The sequence below is a fragment of the Caretta caretta genome, chromosome 1 (assembly GCF_965140235.1).
Source record: "Caretta caretta isolate rCarCar2 chromosome 1, rCarCar1.hap1, whole genome shotgun sequence".
NCBI lineage: Eukaryota > Metazoa > Chordata > Testudines > Cheloniidae > Caretta > Caretta caretta.
This window is the reverse complement of record NC_134206.1, coordinates 342,109,241-342,131,250: the sequence shown is the minus strand read 5'-3', so window position 1 is coordinate 342,131,250 and position 22,010 is coordinate 342,109,241. Positions and strand designations below refer to the sequence as shown.

General features: G+C 42.7%; 1 long non-coding RNA gene across 2 annotated transcripts in view; it reads left to right on the top strand.

The window, feature by feature from the left end:
* Window positions 1–10,353: 10,353 nt before the first annotated feature.
* LOC142070658 (uncharacterized) overlaps window positions 10,354–22,010 on the top strand; it is a 162,177-nt gene continuing 150,520 nt past the window's right edge. For both annotated transcript variants that reach the window (XR_012666603.1, XR_012666602.1), the window contains exon 1: window positions 10,354–10,608. This is a non-coding gene — a long non-coding RNA (uncharacterized LOC142070658). The remainder of the gene's footprint in view (window positions 10,609–22,010) is intronic.

Sequence of the window (22,010 nt, the reverse complement as noted above, 5' to 3'; positions counted from 1 at the left end):
TCCAGAGGAGAGCAACAAAAATAAAAGGTTTACAAAACATGACGTATGAGGGAGAGATGGAAAGAATTAGGCATGTTTAATCTGCAGAGGAGAAGACTGAGGGGGAGACCTGTTAGCAATCTACAACTATGTAAAAGGTTGTTGTAAAGAAGACAAGGATTGATTGTTTTTCATGTCCACCAAGGGTAGGATATGAAATAATCAGCTTAGTTTGCAATAAGGGATACTTACGTTAGATATTAGTGAAAAACTTTCAAACAATAAGGCTAGATAAGGTTACCTAGGGAAGTTGCCTTTATCATTGGAGGGTTTTAAGAACAGGTTAGACAAACACTAGTGTACTTAATCCTTTCTCTGCTTGGGGGGCTGGACTAGATGACCTTCTGAAGTTCCTTCCAGCCCTACATTTCTGTGATTCTTAAAATTAAAAAAAGGTGGAATGTGACAGCAAAAAATTAGTAGAGAAAAAGGTGGTCTTGTAGTAGAGGCTCTGGGCTGGATCATAGATGTGATATACAGCCTAATTAGCTATCCCTTTTTTTTCTTCATTAAAAAGTAATTTTGTCAAAAATGGATTTTTGTCAAATGAAAACTTTTGTGGACATTTTCTTGTTAATTCATTGTTTTTCAGAAAACTGTTTTCAAAATTGAAAATGTTTTTACCGAAACTTGAAATATTTTAACCAAAAATCATTTTTGAATATCAAAAATTGTTACTGGAGATAAAAATATTTTTTAAACAGAAAAGAATTTTCAAAAACTGATTTTTTTAATTTATTTTCAGTTTTGGTTTTTCAATGAAAATCTGAACAAGTGCTCCTGGGAAATTTTGATGAAAATGGGGGAAGGGGAAAATGAAAAGAAAAATTAATTTTCAATGAAGATTTTTTTTTATTTTATCAGTTCTATGAAATCCTGTGGTTAGGGCACTGGCTTAGAACACAGGAGACCCAGATCCAATTCCCTCCTCTGCCATGGACTTCCTGGGTGACCTTGGGCAAGTCGCTTATCCTCTTTGTGCCTCCGTTTCCCAGCTGGAAAATAGATACCGTAAAGCTTCCATACTTCCCAGGGGTGTTGTGAGGATAAATATATGAAAAATCATGAAGCATTTTGCGATCTACTCATGAAAAGTACTATATAAAAATGGGCATTATTGTTGTGAGTATCATTAACAAAACTGAGATAGGTAAGTATAAATTAGATATCAGAACTGAGACACAGAGGTTAAATAATTTCCCAAGGTCACCCAGTGAGTCACTAGCTGAGCTGACAGTAGAACGGAAGAGTTCTTGACTTCCAGTCCTGGGCTCTAAACTCTTGCCCTTAATCTTTTCTTAGAGGCCAACAATGTTTAGCTAAAACCATGAGCCATGATTTTTGAACTTAGGTGCCTTACTTCAGAAGTCTACATTGATAGTCACCTAAATAAACTTGGCCTGATTTTTCAGAGGTACCCACTGTGACAGAGACCCCTTGGCAAAGGGTCCCCAGTTCTTTGCAAACATCTCTTACCTCAGACCAGATAAACTCATGACAGCAAACACATATCTTGCAGGATTCCTATCCATAAAGAATAATATGTAGAGTATCGACAGAGAGCTCATAACATCTTCATAATCATTGGGAGATGTATGCATGGGTAATATTTAAGGATCAGTGTATTGATACTGGACGTACGCTTTGTGGAGAAAAAAGTAGACTGGTGGCCAGGATGTCCCAGTAACAGCCCATGTGGGCAAGGGGGAGTTGTCTCCTTGCCCTGTCTGGCCAGTGACGACGCCATGCAAGGCTCAGTTGTTTAACCTTGTGTAATACTAAGACTTTGAATGGGAAACCATCAGAGGAAACAACAAACAACCAAAATCACATAAAGATAAAATATGAAACTTCTCAAGGCAGGGATTCAACCTATATGAATAGCAACAAAAGCCTGTTTTCAGTATAACCGCGTGAGGGGAAGGACACTTGCACTCACTCATGGAGGAAACCGCTTGAGGAGTGGGAAGGTGGGGGGATGGGAATTCATGAACACTTGGATCCTGGTTTATCTGAAACCAGCCAGCTCTGCAGAAGACTGAACTTTTGGGGGGGAAAGTTTACTTTATTATACAGCAAAGGTAACTATTAAATGCCGATCCAAGTTCATGTTTTATGTTTTGTTCTGTGTTGTAACCCAGTGTTTCCATCACTTTCTTTTGTTTCTAATTAAATCTTCATCCTTTCTTAAATAAGCCTACTTTTGTTTTATCGAAAGTGATCACAAGTGCTGTAAAAAGAACAGGGGGACTTGTGGCACCTTAGAGACTAACAAATTTATTTGAGCATAAGCTTTCGTGAGCTACATCTCACTTCATCAGATGCATACAAGTGCTGTGTGTTTTTACAGGAGCGGTGGTTTAAGGTAAAACTGGCAAACTGGGGTACACTGCTCCTTTGTGTGCAGAGGATCTGGAAGTTCTGTGAGAAGCCAGGGTCAGGGGCTGGATATCACAGGGGAAGGACTGTAAGGGACTTGGCGATTGGGGTGCCCCTATTGCTAACCCGCAAGGCAAAGTCAGGGCTGCTACAGCCCAGAGGAGAGAGCTTGAGCAGCTGAAAGGATGGTGGTGCTGGGGAACTGACACCCAGCAACTACAAGAAAGACTCCCTCTCACTGGAGATGACTCATAGTCCTGGGCACCCCAAGAACAGTCACACAAACATACAGTTCCCATTAACTTCAGTGGGTATATGGGTGCTCAGCACCTTTTAATAGCAGGCTACTTTTCATGAAAGGCTCTAACAAAATCTGTGGGTATCTTTCCATTGACTTCATGGGGCCTTAGACTGGGTCTTGAGTGCCTAAATATGGATATGCCTAACTTCAGGCACCTGCTTTTGAAAATTTTAGCTGTGTATCACCACTTACATGTTGGAGTGTTGGACTTGGCGAAGACAAGTTAATCAGTCTGAGACACTGACATTAAGTGCCATAGTCTGACACCCTTATTCACAGGGAGAGCTACCTTACTTTGGGCTAGTCTACATTAGAAAGGAATTTGCCAATACAGCTATACCAGTATAGCTATGCTGGTGGAGTTCCCTAGTGCAGATGCAAATTATACTGGCATAAGGAGTTCTTTTGCTGGTATAGTTAAAACCACCTCCCTGAATAGCATAACTGGCTCTGTGAATGAGGGGAAAGCAGTGGACGTGTTGTTCCTTGAATTTAGCAAAGCTTTTGATACGGTCTCCCACAGTATTCTTGCCAGCAAGTTAAAGAAGTATGGGCTGGATGAATGGAATATAAGGTGGATAGAAAGCTGGCTAGATTGTCGGGTTCAACGGGTAGTGATCAATGGCTCCATGTCTAGTTGGCAGCCGGTATGAAGCGGAGTGCCCCAAGGGTTGGTCCTGGGGCCAATTCAATATCTTCATTAATGATCTGGAGGATGGCGTGGTCTGCACCCTCAGCAAGTCTGCAGATGACACTATACTGGGAGGAGCAGTAGATATGCTGGAGGGGAGGGATAGGATACAGAGGGACCTAGACAAATTAGAGGATTGAGCCAAAATAAATCTGATGAGGTTCAACAAAGACAAATGCAGAATCCTGCACTTAGGACGGAAGAATCCAATGCACCGCTACAGACTAGGGACCAATGGCGAGGCAGCAGTTCTACAGAAAAGGACCTAGGGGTTACAGCGGACGAGAAGCTGGATCTGAGTCAACAGTTTGCCCTTGTTGTTAAGAAGGCTAACGGCATTTTGGGTTGTATAAGTAGGGGCATTGCCAGCAGATCGAGGGATGTGATTGTTGCCCTCTGTTCGACATTGGTGAGGCCTCATCTGGAGTACCGTGTCCAGTTTTGGGCCCCACACTACAAGAAGGATGTGGAAAAATTGGAAAGCATCCAGTAGAGGGCAACAAAAATGATTAGGGGACTGGAACACATGACTTATGAGGAGAGGCTGTGGAAACTGGGATTCTTTAGTCTGCAGAAGAGAAGAATGAGGCGGGATTTGATAGGTGCTTTCAACTACCTGAAAGGGGGTTCCAAAGAGGACAGATAGCAGACGACAGAACAAGGAGTAATGGTCTCAAGTTGCAGTGGGGGAGGTTTAGGTTGGATATTAGGAAAACCTTTTCACTAGGAGGGTGGTCAAGCACTGGAATGCATTACCTAGGGAAGTGGTGGAATCTCCTTCCTTAGAGATTTTTAAGGTCAGGCTTGATGAAGCCCTGGCTGGGATGATTTAGTTGGAGATTGGTCCTGCTTTGAGCAGGGGGTTGGACTAGATGACCGCCTGAGGTCCCTTCCAAGCCTGATATTATTTGATTCTATGATAAGCTATATCAGTGAAATGACTCTTTTGCATGTACAGTTGCATCTGCAAAGTGGGTTTCGCTGGCATAGCTTAGTCCATCATGAGTATGAATTTTTTCACATCTCTGACTGACATACCTATGCTGACAAAACTTTGTGGTGTAAACCGGGCCTTTGAGGTTAGACCTCTCGAAATACATGGCACTACTCATGAAATTTACTACTCAGTTTGCACAGTTGTGGTAGACTCTTGCCCTAATGTAATACAGGATGAGGGTTATTCAGCATCTGGGCTTTAGGAACAGTCTAAAGAAAACCGCTCATTGAGATTTTCTGACTTCCCAATTTTGGCTTGTTTGGAATGTTTGTGAAGGTTAAACAAAAGGAATCACTTGTTGTTTTTCCCCCACCAGTGTCACTTGAAACACTGCCTTTGTGACATCAGACATCTTTTGTTATTTCAAACACAGAAAATAAGATGAGGCTCTCTTTCCCTGCGTAAAATAAAACATTCCCATTTTAGGCTCCAGTGAGACTGTTTGGCACTCTATGCAAACCATATCCAGAGGTCAGGAGCAATAAAATATTCTGTTACCTTTAATGGATTCAAGGGATTATTTTCCATGTGCCAAAATGTTATGTCTGAAAGCTGCAGGAATCTTGAATGGTTGGATGATTCTCCCAAAATGTTCAGGGTTGAGAATGTTTACTTTTCTGATGATTTTCCACTGTCCCATTTTGTTAAGAGGAGGTCATGATAGGATAGTTTTGATTCTTGGGATATTGACTCACTGTAGAGATTCCTGTGTTCCTTGCAGAGATCAATGCTAACTGGCTTCAGAGGCTGCTCATGGCTAGCTTTCTAATGAAACCAACTTTGAATATTTCCCCTCGGCAAGTTTTAACTAGGGACCACTGAATTTCTTGGGGTTCAAGGCAGAGAAAACCTCTCAGACTAGCTTCCCAGAGCTAATGTACCATGAAACTGGGTCAGAAGTGTGCGTTATGAACTGTGCTAGCTTCAAGGTATGATCAGGGTGGGGATATGGCCAGTGATTCTGTGCTGGATATGAATTCATCGACTGAAGATCATGCACACGCAGGAAGGGAGCACAGCAATCATGGACTGACTGCTGCTGCTGGAGGGAAAGATCTATCCATCTGCATATATACCTCCCACATCTGAACACCTCTTACTGGTTAATAGAATTTATCTTCTCAACAGCCCTGTGAGATAGGACATTTCTATCCTTGTTTTACAGAGCGGAAGCTAAGGCAGAGGTAGATTAAATGACTTTCCTATGGTCATGAGGAAGTCTGTGGCCGAGCTGGAAACTGAACCTAGGTTTTAGATGGAGCTTGTTGGAAAAATGTAATTTCTCTCACACACACAAATTGGATTGGTTTTCACAGGAGGAAAAATTCTGAAAAATTCAATTTTGGGGGAACAGACACTGAATTTTTTTGCTTTGTCTGAGGGCTGCCAAACATCCCAGGTAAATGGCTCCCTGGGGGTGTCAGGCAGCTCTGGAGGCAGCTGCCCAGGACAGCTGGGGAGTCCAGGTTGGCAGCAAACCTTTGTCAAGTTTCAACAAAACTGACAAGTTCCTACGGAATGTTTGAATTCAGTCAGAATCAGCACTTCCAGTGGAAAAGTGTTCAGTCGGAAACCTTTCACCTGGCTCTAGTTCTAATACAGTGCCCTGTCTACAAGATGATCTCTCCTCCCATGCACTGCCATGTGACTAAACCCATGAACTTGGCCCGTGAGCGACGAGCAGACCTAATATCTGTTCCATTGCAGTCATGTTTCATTATACTTTTTTCTCTCTCTCACCCTCTCTACTCCTTTTCCCTGTCAAGTCTCTCTAGATTTTCATTCTACTCCATTTTTAACTTTTTTATTGAATTCTTCCACCCCCACCACCATTTCTTTCTGCTCCTTTTCTTCTAAGTAGGAGGCAAACCAAATAAAACCTGATTTTAGATAAGACTTTCCAACTTACGATGCTTGATCGAGTGAGTTCAAAATGGCCCAAAATGGGTTTGCCTTCCGCTGGCTTTAGGATGTCCCTGAGATGTAGCATTGGAGTAGAATGACATATTAATAGATAGCAAGAGATAGGGCCTTGGGGAACTCTTTCCCACACACCAAATAGACTAACCCAGCGATGATGGGTCAAAGTTGACTTGTGCCTTCATAGTATGTACAAAGTTTAGTGGCCACTTCAGAGAATATAAATCAACTGTAAGGGAGACTTTATGTATGTTCTTTCTTGTTTAGCTGTGCATCCACAATCTAAAACAAAAGTTACTCACAGTGAAAATACATTGGTGCACTTTGTTTATGGAAAACAATATTTAGTTGCTTCCACTTTTTTTTGACATTCCCCCATAGTCTGTATTCTAGGCCAGCCCCTTACCAAGAGTCAAAATTCTTTGGTTCTGTCCCCACGTCTGCCGATGAATCACTTTAGGGAAGTCATCTAACTTGCCTGTGCTTCAGTTTTCACCCACCCATAAAAGATGCAACATAACACGCCTTTATTTATTATTGCGTTTCTGCTGTAGTCATCTGGGGTGTACAATAACTTAAGTATTGTCTTTCTAAAACAATCTTATTTTTTCTGTAATGCAGTGTGAGTCTCATGCATCAAAACTTCGTCTGTGCTCTATACCAGTGGACCATATCCACTACTAATGTTAAGTACTCCCAACATGTGCTATAACTAACATCCATCCGTGCGTGGTGAACAGGGAGACTGATGCTAAAGGCCTTAAACTGAAAGGCACAGGTAGTTGGTGTAACTGCTGCAAGGACTAAACATGCATGTAGTTACATAAAACCTTATTGGTCATTATAAAATTAGTTGGAAAAGAAACAGAAGAAACTACATAAATTTTAATATTTCTTGATGGAGGGACTGAATATCACAGGAGAAACCCACAAGGACAGCAGGTGAAAATATCCATACTACAGAGCCTTTCACATGTAGGTCACCGGTTCACAGTGCCTGACAGTTACTGCCATTTGAGTGTGTTGGCCTACCTGAAATAGGGACAGGTGGACCCATTACAGAGCCACTGGCATCTTTAGGGTTGAATCCTGCAAGGTGCGGAGCTCCCTCAACTACCACTGATTCCAGGGTACTCAGCATCTCATGGAAGGGCTTCACAACTGGTGGGATGAAGCAGTCTCAGCAGAGGAACAAAGCACTGAACGAGTCCCGGACAGTCTGGTGGTACCTCCAGGTTAATGTGAAGGTGCACTGGAAGGGGTGAAATGGGGGCCAGATTGGAAGCTTGAACTGTTATGGTACGTCTACACAGCAGAGAAAAACCTTCAGCTGGCCTGTACCGGCCAACTCAGGCTCACGGGGCTTGGGCTGCGGGGCTGTACCACTGCTATGTAGACTTCAGGATGGGGCTGGAACCTGAGCTCGGGACCCTCCAGCCCAAGCCCAGAAGTCTACACAGCAATGAAACAGCCCCTTAGCCTGAGTTCCACAAGCCTGAGTTGGCTGGCATGGGCCAGCCGTGGGTGTCTAGTTGCTGTGTAGACATACCCTTACTGACCATACTGTATCTTTCCAGTGGCTAAAGGACTTCAGTGTCTCGGGTTGCTAGTTCATCTATCACAAATATTTTAAAAATATATCTTAAAAGGAGAACAAGCTACTCCTCATTTTGGCCCATGTTATTAAAACTCTTGGATGAAGATACATTAATCAGATTCTTCATGCTCTGCACTGATATGAATTTGTTTAGCATTTGCTAAACACTGGTTCGGTAATTCCTAAAGTGCTTGTATCTGACAATGCAAGATGATTGACAGCCATTGAAGTGCTCTGTACCTTGCCTTATCGAGGTGGGAGGGAGGGAATGCATTTCTGATGAGACCTGGAAATTAACTAGAAAAAAAATCACAGAGCTACCACTTGATTACCATTGGCTCAAGCTAAATTTCTTTTCATAAGAGTTGTTTAATCATGTGCTGAGCCTGGAAGTCCTATCCTATTAAGTAAAAGCGGTATGAGACAGTATGAAAAGTCCATCTCTGCAGCATGAAAATTCAGCTCTGCTTAGAGCTCTGCTGGTGTCTAAGTGAATTTGCACTGACGACACCCATGGCTTGTCAGATCAGAAATGGTCTTTCATCCCTGTCCTTGTCTTTCTTATCCTATCATCTATTTTTCAGGAATCGTAAATGATTATTTCATTTCTGCAGTCGGCATTAAGGCTGTTTTTTGCAGGGGAAAAACTTAATAAGAAAAACAAAAAAACAGATGCATTGTTTTGAGGGCCCAACTAACACATCCACATAACAAACTCAGCTCATTATTATGCATTATCTACCGCTGTTTGCTGCAATGCAATATTTACACTTTGGCATTAAGGCAGGAGACGGTCCTCGTTATGCGGCACAGCCACCGCTGATAAATCGACACAATGGTTTTTCAGAAACATGAAGAATTGAAAATGGTTCATCTGGGGACTGCAAGCACTATGAATTCTTTATATCTAACAGTTGGCCTGCACTGACCCAAAGGATATTAGATTTCTTAGGAGCAAACATGCTATGCTGAAATGTACTTAAAACGCTCTCTCAGCGGCCTGCAGTGGCTGGCCCCCCATCATCACTGGCCTTTGCCAAACAGAGCTTCATCTCCCTCTGTGCAACCCTTGCTCCCTTTCCCTCCTGCTGGCTGCCTAGCCTCTTTCATGCTGGCATGATGCAGGCCACATGTGGGGGTTGGGAGGGGTAAGTGAGTGCAACAGTGGACGCTGGAGGAGGTTGCTCCCAAGACCTGGATTTTAATAGCCATGTCGCTGGGATTGTTTTTACAGCTGGCAGGCCAGAGTGATCTTTGGCTGCCTCTTCTCATTTCTGTTGGCTCCTTCCTCCTGAATCCCCATCAAATCTGCTTCTACTGCAGCCATGCAAGGGGCTGCGCTGGGCTGCTGTTATGGCCTGCAGAGCAGCAGGCTCTGACCTTACATTAAAAAAAATAATGTGATACTGAAGAGCTGCCCAATGGCCCAGCAGACAGCACATCATGCTGCTCTGTCAGCATTGAGGCTTAGCCGAGGCATTGACCTATCGGTGCTGGCACAGCTGATCAGCATTTACCCAAGATAGAGTGAAGCAGAGTCCTTTAGATGAGTGCTACCTGGGAGGCAAAATGTTGGCAAGACTTGTAAGGACCCTATATAGAGAGAGAGAGACTCTTACCTCGAAGGCAGTACAATACATATGAGGATGATGATGAGAATGCCTGACACTTCTGAGAATCTCAAAGCACTTTGCCCATAGGAATTAGTTAAGCCTCACAACACCTTTCTGGAGTAATTAGGTATCAATATTATCCCTATTTTTTTTTTTTTTTTTGCTTTCTGTTGGGGAATCAGGCACAGAGGTCCATTGACTTATCCAAGCTTCTTATAGAAGCCGTCCAGACTCTCAGTCCTCTGATCTAGCCGCTAGATTGTGCTCCTTTCCATTCAGCTGTCTTCCCTCCCCTTCTCTCTGCAGAGTCCCCAGGGTGATGCATTGTCTTTCTATCCCTCCTATCCCTATGGATCTCCTCCATTTCCTGCTTCTTAAAAAGCCCCATCAACTGAATAAGCCTGCTTGCAGGGGAAAGCTGGGTGGGGTTTTTCCACCCAGAGTCCATCCAAGTTGCTTCTGACAGTGACTGGTGTTTCTAGAGAGCTGCTTGATGCTGAGCATGGCCCCTCTACAGCACTCCAGCCCCTGTCACTGGGACCTAAACTCAGATTTTCTGGGTGACAGCGTAGTGCATGGTGCTGCCATTACTGGTCTAGGCCAGCCCCTTGTTTGAAAGATAATTAGAAGAATGGGAGGGAGGGAGAGAAGGGAATAGAATTCAAGAGGATGAAAGGCTGTCAGGTAATTGAGACAATCTTTAATTGAACTATACTTTCACTGACTGCAGCACACAAAGAGCTTTACTGCGCCGTTGCTGTGGAAACCTTAACTTTGAGCTTCCTGACACATGATTAAAATCATAGACTTCAGTGCTTCATTATCACAGTGAGATTTCTCATAAGGTAGCCAGCACAACAGTGGAGCCTGAAGATTTAGGGCCAGTTTGTCCCCTCTGATTTTTAGCCACCAAGGCTGATTCCAGGAAAGAAATAGCCACTCAAGTGGACAGAAATTTAGCAGAGAGAGTTTAAGTGGCATCATTCCCCAGTCCTACGAAAGCTCCTCCATGTGGATACTGCATGGATGGGACTCTGTAGCCTTTGAAGACCAAGGAGGAAGCAGAGCCAGGTGAGAGCTGCTGTACGTGGGCATAGAAGGTCTGATGTCCTTGAGCGTGCTCCCAACAAATGCTGGATTTCTTATGGATCTCAGGACATCTGCAGGGTCAGAGGGGCATTGTGGGTGGCCAAACCCTACCCATTGGAGGGAATTATGATTATGATGAGTATGACTTATTTTTTGGCATTCCTACACACTATGATAATGCAATCAGCGATAGGACCTTTGATTACAAATGATGCAGAAACTCCATAGCATCAAGGCATTTGTGCTTTCCCCTTCCCTTTGACCCTCCAGTGGCTTTCAACAGTAGAAACTAAGGGAGGGCCTGTAATGCATTAATAACATTTTGAAAGAGGAGGTGATCTGCCCTGACTCCACCCCCTCTTCTACGCAATATCACCAAACACATATAACCTCCACCCTAGTTATAAACTTTATTTTTTCCCTCCACTCTCCTGCCTACTCTCTTAACTTCTCTCAGCCACAGCTATTATTTATATTTAACTCTGTTAAGCATTTTGGATGAAAGATGCTATATACAAATTAATGGAATTGCGCAGGGACAGGGTAGAATTTGACCCATGATTCACCATTCTGAATCCTACCACTGTTCCGTCTATCTTGATATCCAGGCAGTGGCTTATATCTCATGTTTCAGGGGAAGAGGAGAATTACCCATAGCACATCTAGCCATTTGTGCAATTCTGAACGTGGGAGCAATGAGTAATTTCCTGACCTCCTGGGCAATTAGTTTATGCCCTGAAGTAGGATGTTTGATTACCCTTCTTATAAACTTAGCTTGCAGTGTTAATGGCTGTAAAATTATCCAGTGTCTGATTAGATCCAGTCACAGAATTTGTCTCAACGCTTTCCAGTAGCAGTGAATTATCCATTGACCATCTGCTGCATAAACGGTTTGTTCAAAACACACTGTCCTTTGATTTCTTGGGTCCATCCATGCAGCAGGATTATAAAAGGGATAGATCATTTTTCACAATACCCTTCATAATTTGAACTCAATCAAGGCCCCGCAATTTTGTTCCAAACTAAATATTACTCTTTATTTAAAAATCTCATGTAAATCCTGTATTCTAATAATACAATACCTGATTTTAAGAGCTGGGCAGGAAATGGTTTTCTTGTCCTAGGAAAAATTGACAGTTTTCAAATTTTTTTCCTGTCCCAAATCAAGATGAAAATCCAATCTCAAAAATTTTCACAAACTGACAATCCAACACCAAAATAAACCAAAACAAAAATGGTTCAGATCAAAGGATATAATTTCAATAGCTTCAAAATATTTTGTCTTGATTTTTGACCTTTTACTATAATTAGCTTAAATCTCTAAACAAAAAAAAGGCATATTGAACTGGAAAACTGGAAATTTTTTTCATTTTTAAAATCTCAAAACAGTTATTTCAATAATTTCAAAACTCTTTTTCAATTTTTTTTTTCTAAATGCAAAATTTGCCATAATGGACCCTATCCCTCAAACAGTTTTGGTTTCAACAAATAGGCATTTTCTAATGAAACATGCTTATCAAAAAATACCTGACCTCTTCTTCTGATCTTGTCTCTCATAAAAATTGTACCTCAGAATGCTCAACATAGTTAAATAATACAATGGCAGAGTTAAATATCTAATACCTATGGGTAAGGAAAGTGAGAGGGGAGAAAAAATATCATCTCAGCTGAGAACTGAACTAAAATTGGGATTTTATGGACAAGTTCAAGATGGCTGCTAGACTGGTGTACAAAATGGTGAAGGAATAAGGGCTATCAGCACAGAGAGATCAGAAACAGCCTTGGTCATTGCACTCCTCACATGCATGGACTTAGATTTCCCAATGGGTCAAGCCTGTAGAGGTGGGCTATTTTGAGGGGACAAGCATATGCTGCACACATGTAGCATGCAGCTGGGGCTGTTCCGACCCATTTTCTGTCAGTATTCCTCCTAAAGCTGTTATGCCTCTGGGATCACTCATCATGGCACAGTCCTTCTCAATAATGTCTCCCTTATCCCCCTGTGACAGTGCTGAGAACAAAACCACAAAATAAAATGGAGAGATGTTTGTGCCTCAGCAGGGTGGTTAGGGCTACAAGCTTAAACGTTAAAAGACTTGGGTTCACGTCCTTGTTCTACCACAGACTTCCTCTATGGTCTGGTCCTCTGTTCCCTGTCGGTACAAAGAGGCATAATAGCATTTTCCTACTTGAGAGGGGTGTTCTGAGGATAAATACATTAAATATTGTCAGGAGCTCAGATACTACACTGGCAATTACCTTAGATAGATAAAAGGAACAAATCCATTCAATTCTGAAGCGTCGATGCCCTTAAAGAGATTAAATGTTTAGCATAGCAACCCCCGTAATGTCTATTGAGTACTTGGGGTACAGGTTAGTCAAAGAGAAGGCACAGCACTTTGATTAACCAAAGCTCAGATCACTCTGAGTCTTTTGAAAGCACTGGGTGTACTGGGAGGCTGAACATCGGTACTAGCATAATTACTCCCGTATTAACATTACACCACCCCGATAGCACAGTCACTCACATATTGTTAACATGGTACCAGTATTGCCAACCCAGGCCCTCAAAAATCTTGTGCCAGGCTCCAAAGCATCATGAGATTTTTTTTTTAAAAAAAATTATACACGAGGTGTGTTTTATGTTGGCCTCCAGGTTGCACTTAAATCACATTTTCAACCTTTTTGCTGCAATCATGAGAGTTACAAACTTGCTTTAAAAAAAAAAAAACTGAGACTCTCACATAGTCACTGGACACCAGGAGCTGAGGCTTTGAGAAGAACACTAAATATTGTGAGACTTGCAATAAAATCACACTGTGGTATCTAGTTTATACAACACAGTGTTCTATTAATTAAGCTAGGTAGCCAGTAATTTACAGCAAAAGGCCCCTGATCCCTGACTTGGGTCCTTAGATGTACCCTAAAGAGAGAATTATAATAAAGTAGGATTTTAACCTAATTAAATGTATTTTAGGGTAACCGCCTACATTTTTTATATTATACTATTAAAATATTTCTTTGTGTTTTTGTCTTGACTCCATGAAAAGCATATTATTATTTTGTAAAAAATACAAGTATTTCTATGTTCTTCCTTTTATTAAATGGTTAGACTCCATGCTGTTGAATTGTATTTTATCTGCCAGGGCTGGGAATTAAATTATTTTGTAAAGATCTAAAATGGTGTTTCTTGTTTGCATGTTTCAGAATTTTGACTGTCTCCCTAGTGACGGTTGCTAGGCTATTCTGCAACACACTGGTGGGCGATCCTTACAATGCTGAAAGTGTTATCGCACTTTTGCGAAGAGAGCCATCTAAAAGACCCATCTGATGGTTCTTTGAGATGGGACTTCAGTTGCATTTTCCCCAGCTATTGTCATCAAATTTCTCCTTGGCATGCAAAGGGGGTGAGGAGCTGGGGGATGGAAATTGGGGAGCAAAGTCACTCAGCAGACAAAATTAAAACTGGCCAAGCGAACTTTGTAGGTGGCTTCCCTGTCTATTGTCAGTGATAGGAACACGAATTCGCATGACTCATTTAGACCATTGATTCATCAAGTCCAACTTCCTGCTTCTGGAAGTGGCCAATACGGTATTCCACAAGAGAAAGGTGAGACCCTTCCATGTATTGTACTAGGCAATTGTGCAGTGATGTCAGTGATTTGAGTGAGTGGTGGGGGAAGGGTAGGGAATTACGGTAACTTCCTGACTCCTTGCAAGCATCAGCTTATGGCCTGAAGCATGTGATCACAATAGCTATAGTTAACTTGTTATAAACACACAGGGGAGGGCTATTTAGTCTCCCCTCATACAACTCCATTGAATTTTACATGTATGCACAGGCGGGATGTTACATTCCTGTGGTTTTCTTCTTTTAAACTAAGGTGACCATATATGCCCCCAAAAGTTCTTATTTTCATGGTGTCTTATTTTCATTGGTTTATGAAAAAGGCAATGTTTTATCCTGGGCTTTCGTGAACTCCTAACAGGCTTGCCACATGTTGCCACTCTTGTTTCATTGGAAATCACACCTGTGCACACTGTCAGACTTGTAAGAAAGATATCTTTGTTGACCATGGACAGAAACCAGTATTACGTGATGAGAGGCCTGCGTTTGTTTGGTAGAAGCCTGGCCACCAGCTTACGTTCCTGAGCTTCACACTAGGTCCTTCCTGAAGCCTGACTCTTTGTCTCCAGTGCCACTCATGCTATACCCTCCACAAGGCTACTCAGTGACCAATCAGTGCCCTCTGCTGACCTACTCAGATCCATGGGGTGTCATGGATAGGAGTGAAGTAGTTTGGCAGAGAAGGAGGAGAAGAAGAAATTAGCATCCTATTCCACTATCTCCCTAAAGATGGCAAAACCCTCCAGTGCCAATTCCTTGATCTGCCACAGAACCATTCCCTGCAACAGGTACTTGATTACTCTATTTTAGCATCCTTACCCTATACTGTGTATTTTTAGGTATTGTTATTACTAATATAACAGTGGCAAATTGAGGCTACGACTGAGAGTGGGGACTCATTGAGCCAAGCACTGTACGTAGAAATAGTAAGAGACAGTTCCTGCCCCAAAGAGCTTACAATCAAAATAGACAAAGCAGACACAAGATGGAAGGGGAAGCAAAGTTGAAGTGGGTGGAACATTCTTTAATCAGAATTGATTTGCACTATTTGTTCAATTCTAGTTTTCATCCAGGGAAAGAATAGGGAAAACTTGCTTTATTTTCCTCTTAAACATAACAAATAAAAAATAGATCACTCTCCTTTCTCCCCCGCTATGATAGAAACAACTTCTTCTTTTATATGGTTTATCCATATGTCTGGAGGTGAGTGGAAACACCTCATTTAAAGTTTAGCTTTTCAAACTGTGCATAAAAATGATAATTGCTGTAATCAGCTTGTTCAGAAGAACCAGGCTATTGGCAGTCAGTTTCCTTAAATGAGTGTTCCTGCCTGATGTTTTAGACACACCCCTTGGGTTCCCACACTGAGCTGACATTTCAGTTTTAGCGTCCAAATAAAAAATAAGGTACAGAGCAGGAGGTCCTTAAAGAAGAATACTGTTGTTCGGGTGCTATCCTTGGGCTCAGGAGACCAGCATGCAATTCCCTCCTCAGTACTGACTTCTTTCATGACACTGGGTAAAATTTTCAAATGCACTGAAGTGACTTAGGATCCTAATAGTGGGATTTTCAAAAGTGCCTAAGCTTTTTAGACACATAACTGCCATTGAAATAAATGGGATTTAGGCACCTAACCAGCTTAGTTGCTTTTGAAAATCCTGCTATAAATCTCACTTTCCAAAGTCACTTGGGAACTTAGGAGCCTCTGTTCCATAGGCTTGCAATAGTACTTTGGCACTAAAGTGTCTAAAGCTCTTTTGAAAATGAGATGTAGGCTCCTAAATCAGTTAGGCATTACAATGCTGAGTAGAGCAATAAGAACATAAGAATGGCCATACTGGTTCAGACCAATGGTCCATCTAATCCAGTATCCTGTCTTCCTACAGTGGCCAATGCCAGGTGCTTGAGAGGGAATGACCAGAACAGGTAATCATCAAGTGATCCATCCCCTGTCGCCCATTCCCAGCTTCCAGCAAACACAGCAAAACAGCTTCTGGCAAAAACTTCACAGCATGGCTTTGCATCCCTTCCCATAATGGCTAATAGCCATGATGGACCTATCCTCCAAGAACTTACCTAATTCTTCGTTGAACCCCGTTATGTCTTGACCTTCACAACATCCTCTGGCAAAGTTCCACATGTTGACTGGGAGTTGTGTGAAGAAAACCTTCCTTTTGTTTGTTTTAAACTTGCTGCCTATTAATTTCATTTGGTGACCCTCCCCCCCCTCGTTCTTGTGTTATGAGAAGGAGTAAATAACACTTCCTTATTTACTTTCTACACACCAGTCATGATTTTATAGACCTCTATCATATCCCCCCTTAGTCGTCTCTTTCCCAAGCTGAACAGTCCCAGTCCTATTAATCTCTCCTCAATGGAAGCTGTTCCATACCCCTAACCATTTTTGTTGCCCTTTTCTGTACCTTTTCCAATTCCACAGATGTGGGGCAACCACATCTGCATGCAGTCTGCAACATGTAGGCATACTATGGATTTATATAGAGGCAATATAATATTTTCTGTCTTAATATCTATCCCTTTCCTAATGATTCCCAACATTCTGTTAGCTTGTTTGACGGCCGTTGCACACTGAGTGGATGTTTTCGGAGAACTATCCACAACTCCAAGATCTCTTTCTTGAGTGGTAGAAGCTAATTTAGACCCCATCATTTTATATGTATAGGAGGGATTATGTTTTCTAATGTGCATTACTTTGCATTGATGCAGTGCCCAAATACCTTTAAAAATCTGGTCCTTAGGCACTTAGAAACCCAAATCTCATGTCTATTAAAAATGTAGGCTCCTAAGTGCCTAAGTTGCTTTTGAAAATTAGATTTATAGTGTGATTTTCAAAAGTACCCAAGCAGGTTAAGTATCAGGGGTTAGCCGTGTTAGTCTGTATCCACAAAAACAACAAGGAGTCCTAGATTTAGGACGAACAGATTTAGATTTAGACTAACAGATTTAGACGAACAGATTTATTTGAGCATAAGCTTTTGTGGGTAAAAATCCCACTTCTTCAGATGTAATTGAAGAAGTGGGGTTTTTACCCATGAAAGCTTATGCTCAAATAAATCTGTTAGTGTTTAAGGAGCCACTGGACTCCTTGTTGTCCAAGCAGGTTAGACACCACTGTCAACAGTGATTCTGTTCCCCCACACTCAAGGTACAAATGCCACCTATTTCAAAACAGAGTCTAAGGTTTACTTTCTTAGTACAGATTAACAATCTGAAAACATTTCAGGGTGATATTTTCTGCTGTACAGAGATGCTTTTTTTCTGGGTTAAAGAGCAAGATAATGCTGTGTGATTTAGGGGCCGGATAATGAAAGGATTACAAGCATAACTTTTGTCATTATGCGTGAACAAAGGAATGATCATATTGGATCAGATCACTGGTGTGTCTAGTCCAGGATCTTGTCCCTGACAGAAAGAGATGCTAAGGGGGAAGAGCAAGAAGTATCATCATGGGCAATTATGGAATAACCTATCCATAAGAGAGCTTCTTTCTGACCCAATCAGTGCGTGGTTGACTAAAGCATCTATTTTTTATAATAAAGGAGATGTTTTTATTCTATCTCATGTAACTATTCTCAATTTCTGAGAGTATTTCATACTTGTAACCTGAAAAGTATAGTGGTAAATATCCACTGTTCTAGTTTTCCATTATGCTGTAACACTGTGGGATAGGTTGTTCTCCACATTTAAGGTACAGCCTGGGTGCAATCACAGAGGACCATGCCCCACTACTGGGGCTGGACTATATAAAAAGGAAAACAAAGCTGAATAGAGAGGGGCGATTCAGAAGCTATGCTGGTGATTGTGTGCATCAAGATACTGCTCCTGCTCCTAGAGAATTTGGATTTTCTGACTGTCAGTTTAGTTGCATTGAAGTAAGGGTCTTATGAATTTTAAGTTGTTCCTTCCCCAACGTGATGCATAAGAGAAAGGGAGAAATCCTGCTAGCCGCCTAGAACAATAAAAGAACTAGGAAACTTGCTTGCTGGTGTTGGTTTGGAGACCTTTTTTAAAGAGGATTTTTTGTTAGTTTGGTTTTGGCTTCCTGTTCTTTGATCCTGCATGCCTTATTCTTCAATGTTCATAACTAGATCTGGTTTAAAAATATTTTTATTTATTTTGCTGGAATTTTTTTTTATTTTATCAAATTTTACATTTTTTTTCCAATGGAAAACAAAATATTTTTAAGGAAACAATCAAAGTTTTCTGACTTTTGATAGAAGTTGAAAAGCAAAAATGTTGACTGAAAATCTTTTTTTTTTTTTTAAGTTTTGGTGAAAATTTTTCAACCAGCTCTGCTCATAACTTCGGAAAACATTTAACTTTAGGTCTGAATTTTTCCGTAATTTGCCTCTGCTCAAAGGTGACATATTTTCGGAAAACGTGAGCAAAATTTCTTTCAGCCATTTTTGATGAGACAGGGTGTAACAGGATGAACTAGGTCCGGAGGCCCCCTGCTAGAAGCCTTTCAGCTCTACCACGCCCCGCCTCCTAAAGAGGCAGTAGAGAGGTCCTCCAAGCTGCCTAGAGCAGGTGAATGGGAAGCAGCCAATCAGGGCCCAGCAGGCTAGTATAAGAAGATTTGCAGGGCCAAAGGAAGCTCAGTTCCTTGCTAGACCTGGAGGAGAGTGGAGGGTGTACATGGTGGGCTTAGGGAGCTATAGGACTTTGGACATAGCAGTGTTGGCAGAGGTCAAGGGGCACATGAAGGAGCTCCAGGATGGCTGTTGGGACTCCACCAGCACAAGGCCCTGAGGTAAGGGTGAAGAATGTGCTGGAGCCATGGGGAAGTGGCTCAGGAAATTGTAGCAGTGACACAGTTTATCTAAAGAGATGTGGTGGATGGCTGCTAACTATGGGGTCCCTGGGCTGGGACCTGAAGTAGAAGGCAGGTCTGGGTCCTCCCACAAGCCACTGAGAAAGTGGCCCAGCTGGAGACCTGTGGCCAGAAAGGGCCTGAGAGGGTAAAGACATTTTCTCCAGGGAGGAAGCCCTGGGGCACTGCTCTAAACCAGAGCAGGGACAACTTGAGAGAGACATTACAGAGGGCACTGAGAGAAATCCCTGTTGGACTTGTACTCTGTAAAGGGTTTGCTTTATTTTTGTTTCACGTACAGACTGTGTGGGATGTGGCTGAATTGCTGAGTCACTGAAGACTCACCACAAACAGAGACAGTGAGTGCTGCCACATGCACTGAGACTGGGGGTGCTCACAAGAGGTGAGTGCGCCCCATTGCGGGGAGATTATTTTGCAATCCTTTTTAAAATGGGAAAATAGGTTTTTAAGAATTTTCAGGGATGAAAAGGATGGCTTAAGGGGATAATTCAATAATGCATTGTTATTGTTGGGGTTATCTGACACCCCAAACTCCTAGGGCATCCGTGTGCCTGGTGTACGATGCCTTGGGGCTGATCTATACTAGAAAAAGACTGACCCAGCTATCACACTCAGGGGTGTGAAAAATCCACACACACCCACCCCCCCTGAGTGATGTACTTAAGCTGTCCTAAGTCCTCATGTAGACCACACTAGGTCGATGAAAATTCTTTGTTGACCAATTACTGCCTCTCAGGGAGATGGATTACCTACACCAATGGGAGAACCCCGTCCATCGGCATAGGTAGCGTTTGGCTACAGCAGCTGGGTCACTGTAGCATTTCGGGTGTAGATAAGCCTTGGAACCAAGCACTGTGTGTGCTTCAGCAGCTGGGCCTTGTAGGCTCTCGCCCTGGTGCATGCAGGGGTGAAAGTGAGTTAAAGGACTTACCGGTACGCCGGAGTCCTGAGCAGGGGGCGTGGCCTCAACCAGAAGAGGCAGGGCCTTTCCCCCGGACCCTTTAAATCTAAAAGGGCTCCCAGCTACCAGCTGCAGAGGTGATTTACACTGGTGATTTAAACTGCCCAGGGCTCCAGCTGCCGCTCCTGCAGTGGAGCCCCGGGCCCTTTAAATCACTGAGGAGCCTTGGGGACTCCCGGCTGTCACCGCTACCTCTGGGCTCTGGCAGAGCTTTAAAGGGCCTGGGGCTCCGCTCTGGTAGCGGCTGCCGGAGCCCCAAGGCCTTTAAATCACCGCCGGAGCCCTGATGCCCGAGCCCTGGGCTAGCAGCAGCCGGGCTCCGTTGGGGATTTAAAAGGCTGCTGCTGCCGCCCCGGCCCTTTAAATCTCCTCTGGAGTCCCTCCACTGCTACCCCAGGGCTTCGGCAGCAGGGCTCAGGCATTGATGTACCACCTCTGTCTTGCGGTTGGGGCACATGTTAGACAATATTTCTTGTTACATCATTTTATAATTTAAATTTAATCATCCAAGCTATACTTTCGCAACATTACCTGTCGGTACTTCTTTCCCATCATCTTTCAGGTTATTTCTCGGGCATTGACTCTTGTCGTCATTTGTCTCCAACACCTAAAATAGCTAAGCTGAAGTCTTGCAGGCCTCAGCCTACATATTTTTGCATTTCAGCTTGTCTTACTCTTGTCTACTACATTGATCAGTATTTAGAGGAACTGTCTTATGCTTTTATAATCCTATAAATCCACTCTGATTACAATGAATATATGATATAACATTGATTAATCCTAGCATTACAGGATAAATGGATACTAAACTAAAATCATTGGCTACATTGGGCTGACAGGAAAGGTTGCAGATGTCCGAGAACTTAAACAGTTACCATTCAAATTATGATATAATGGTTCTTGTTTGGATCCCTGGGGCAGCCCAATCAAGCATCAGGGCTCTCCAGGCCTTGGGCCTAGGGTGCCTTCTCCAGTCCACTCTCTCTTCAAGCAAATAAGCATTTGTGAGTTTCCAAGCCAGGCTCAGTTAGTGTCTCTCTCTGGGCCCCTCTGCACTGGCTTCCTGCCCACCTGCTGCTGCTTCCCTATAAATACCATACAGACCTGGTCCCAGCTGTATCTCCCAGCAGTCACAGCATCTTCCTCACATGGCTCTAACCACATCTCCTGGGCTTCTCTCCAGCTCCCTGCTGGCATGTGGTTCCCACCCCCAAACAGTCCTGGCGTCCTCCTGCTTGAGGACCTTTCCCCTTCCCTGGGACAGGGAAGGGGGAGGGCAATAGAGAGGGACTGATGGAGCTGTAGTCCCCTGCTTTGCAGATCCATCACAGTATCCTCCTTCTGATTTGACAGAGCTTATCATGCTGTCATAAATATAAAGGGAAGGGTAACCACCTTTTCTGTATACAGAACTGTAAAATCCCTCCTGGCCAGGCCTTTCACCTGTAAAGGGTTAAGAAGTTAGGATAACCTCGCTGGCACCTGACCAAAATCTCCATTGAGGAGACAAGTTACTTTCAAAGATGGAGGGGCGGGGAACAAAGGGTATGCCTGTCTGTGTGATGCTTTTGCTGGGACCAGGTCAGGAATGCTTTTCAGAACTTCTGTTAAGTTAAAAGAAAAGGAGTACTTGTGGCACCTTAGAGACTGACCAATTTATTTGAGCATAAGCTTTCGTGAACTACAGCTCACTTCATCGGATGCATGCTGTAGCTCACAAAAGCTTATGCTCAAATAAATTGGTTAGTCTCTAAGGTGCCACAAGTACTCCTTTTCTTTTTCGAATACAGACTAACACGGCTGTTACTCTGAAATCTGTTAAGTTAGTAAGTAATCTAGCTAGAAATGTGTTAGATTTCCTTTTGTTTAAATGGCTGGTAAATAAGCTGTGCTGAATGGAATGTATACTCCTTTTTTTGTGTCTTTTTGTAACTTAAGGT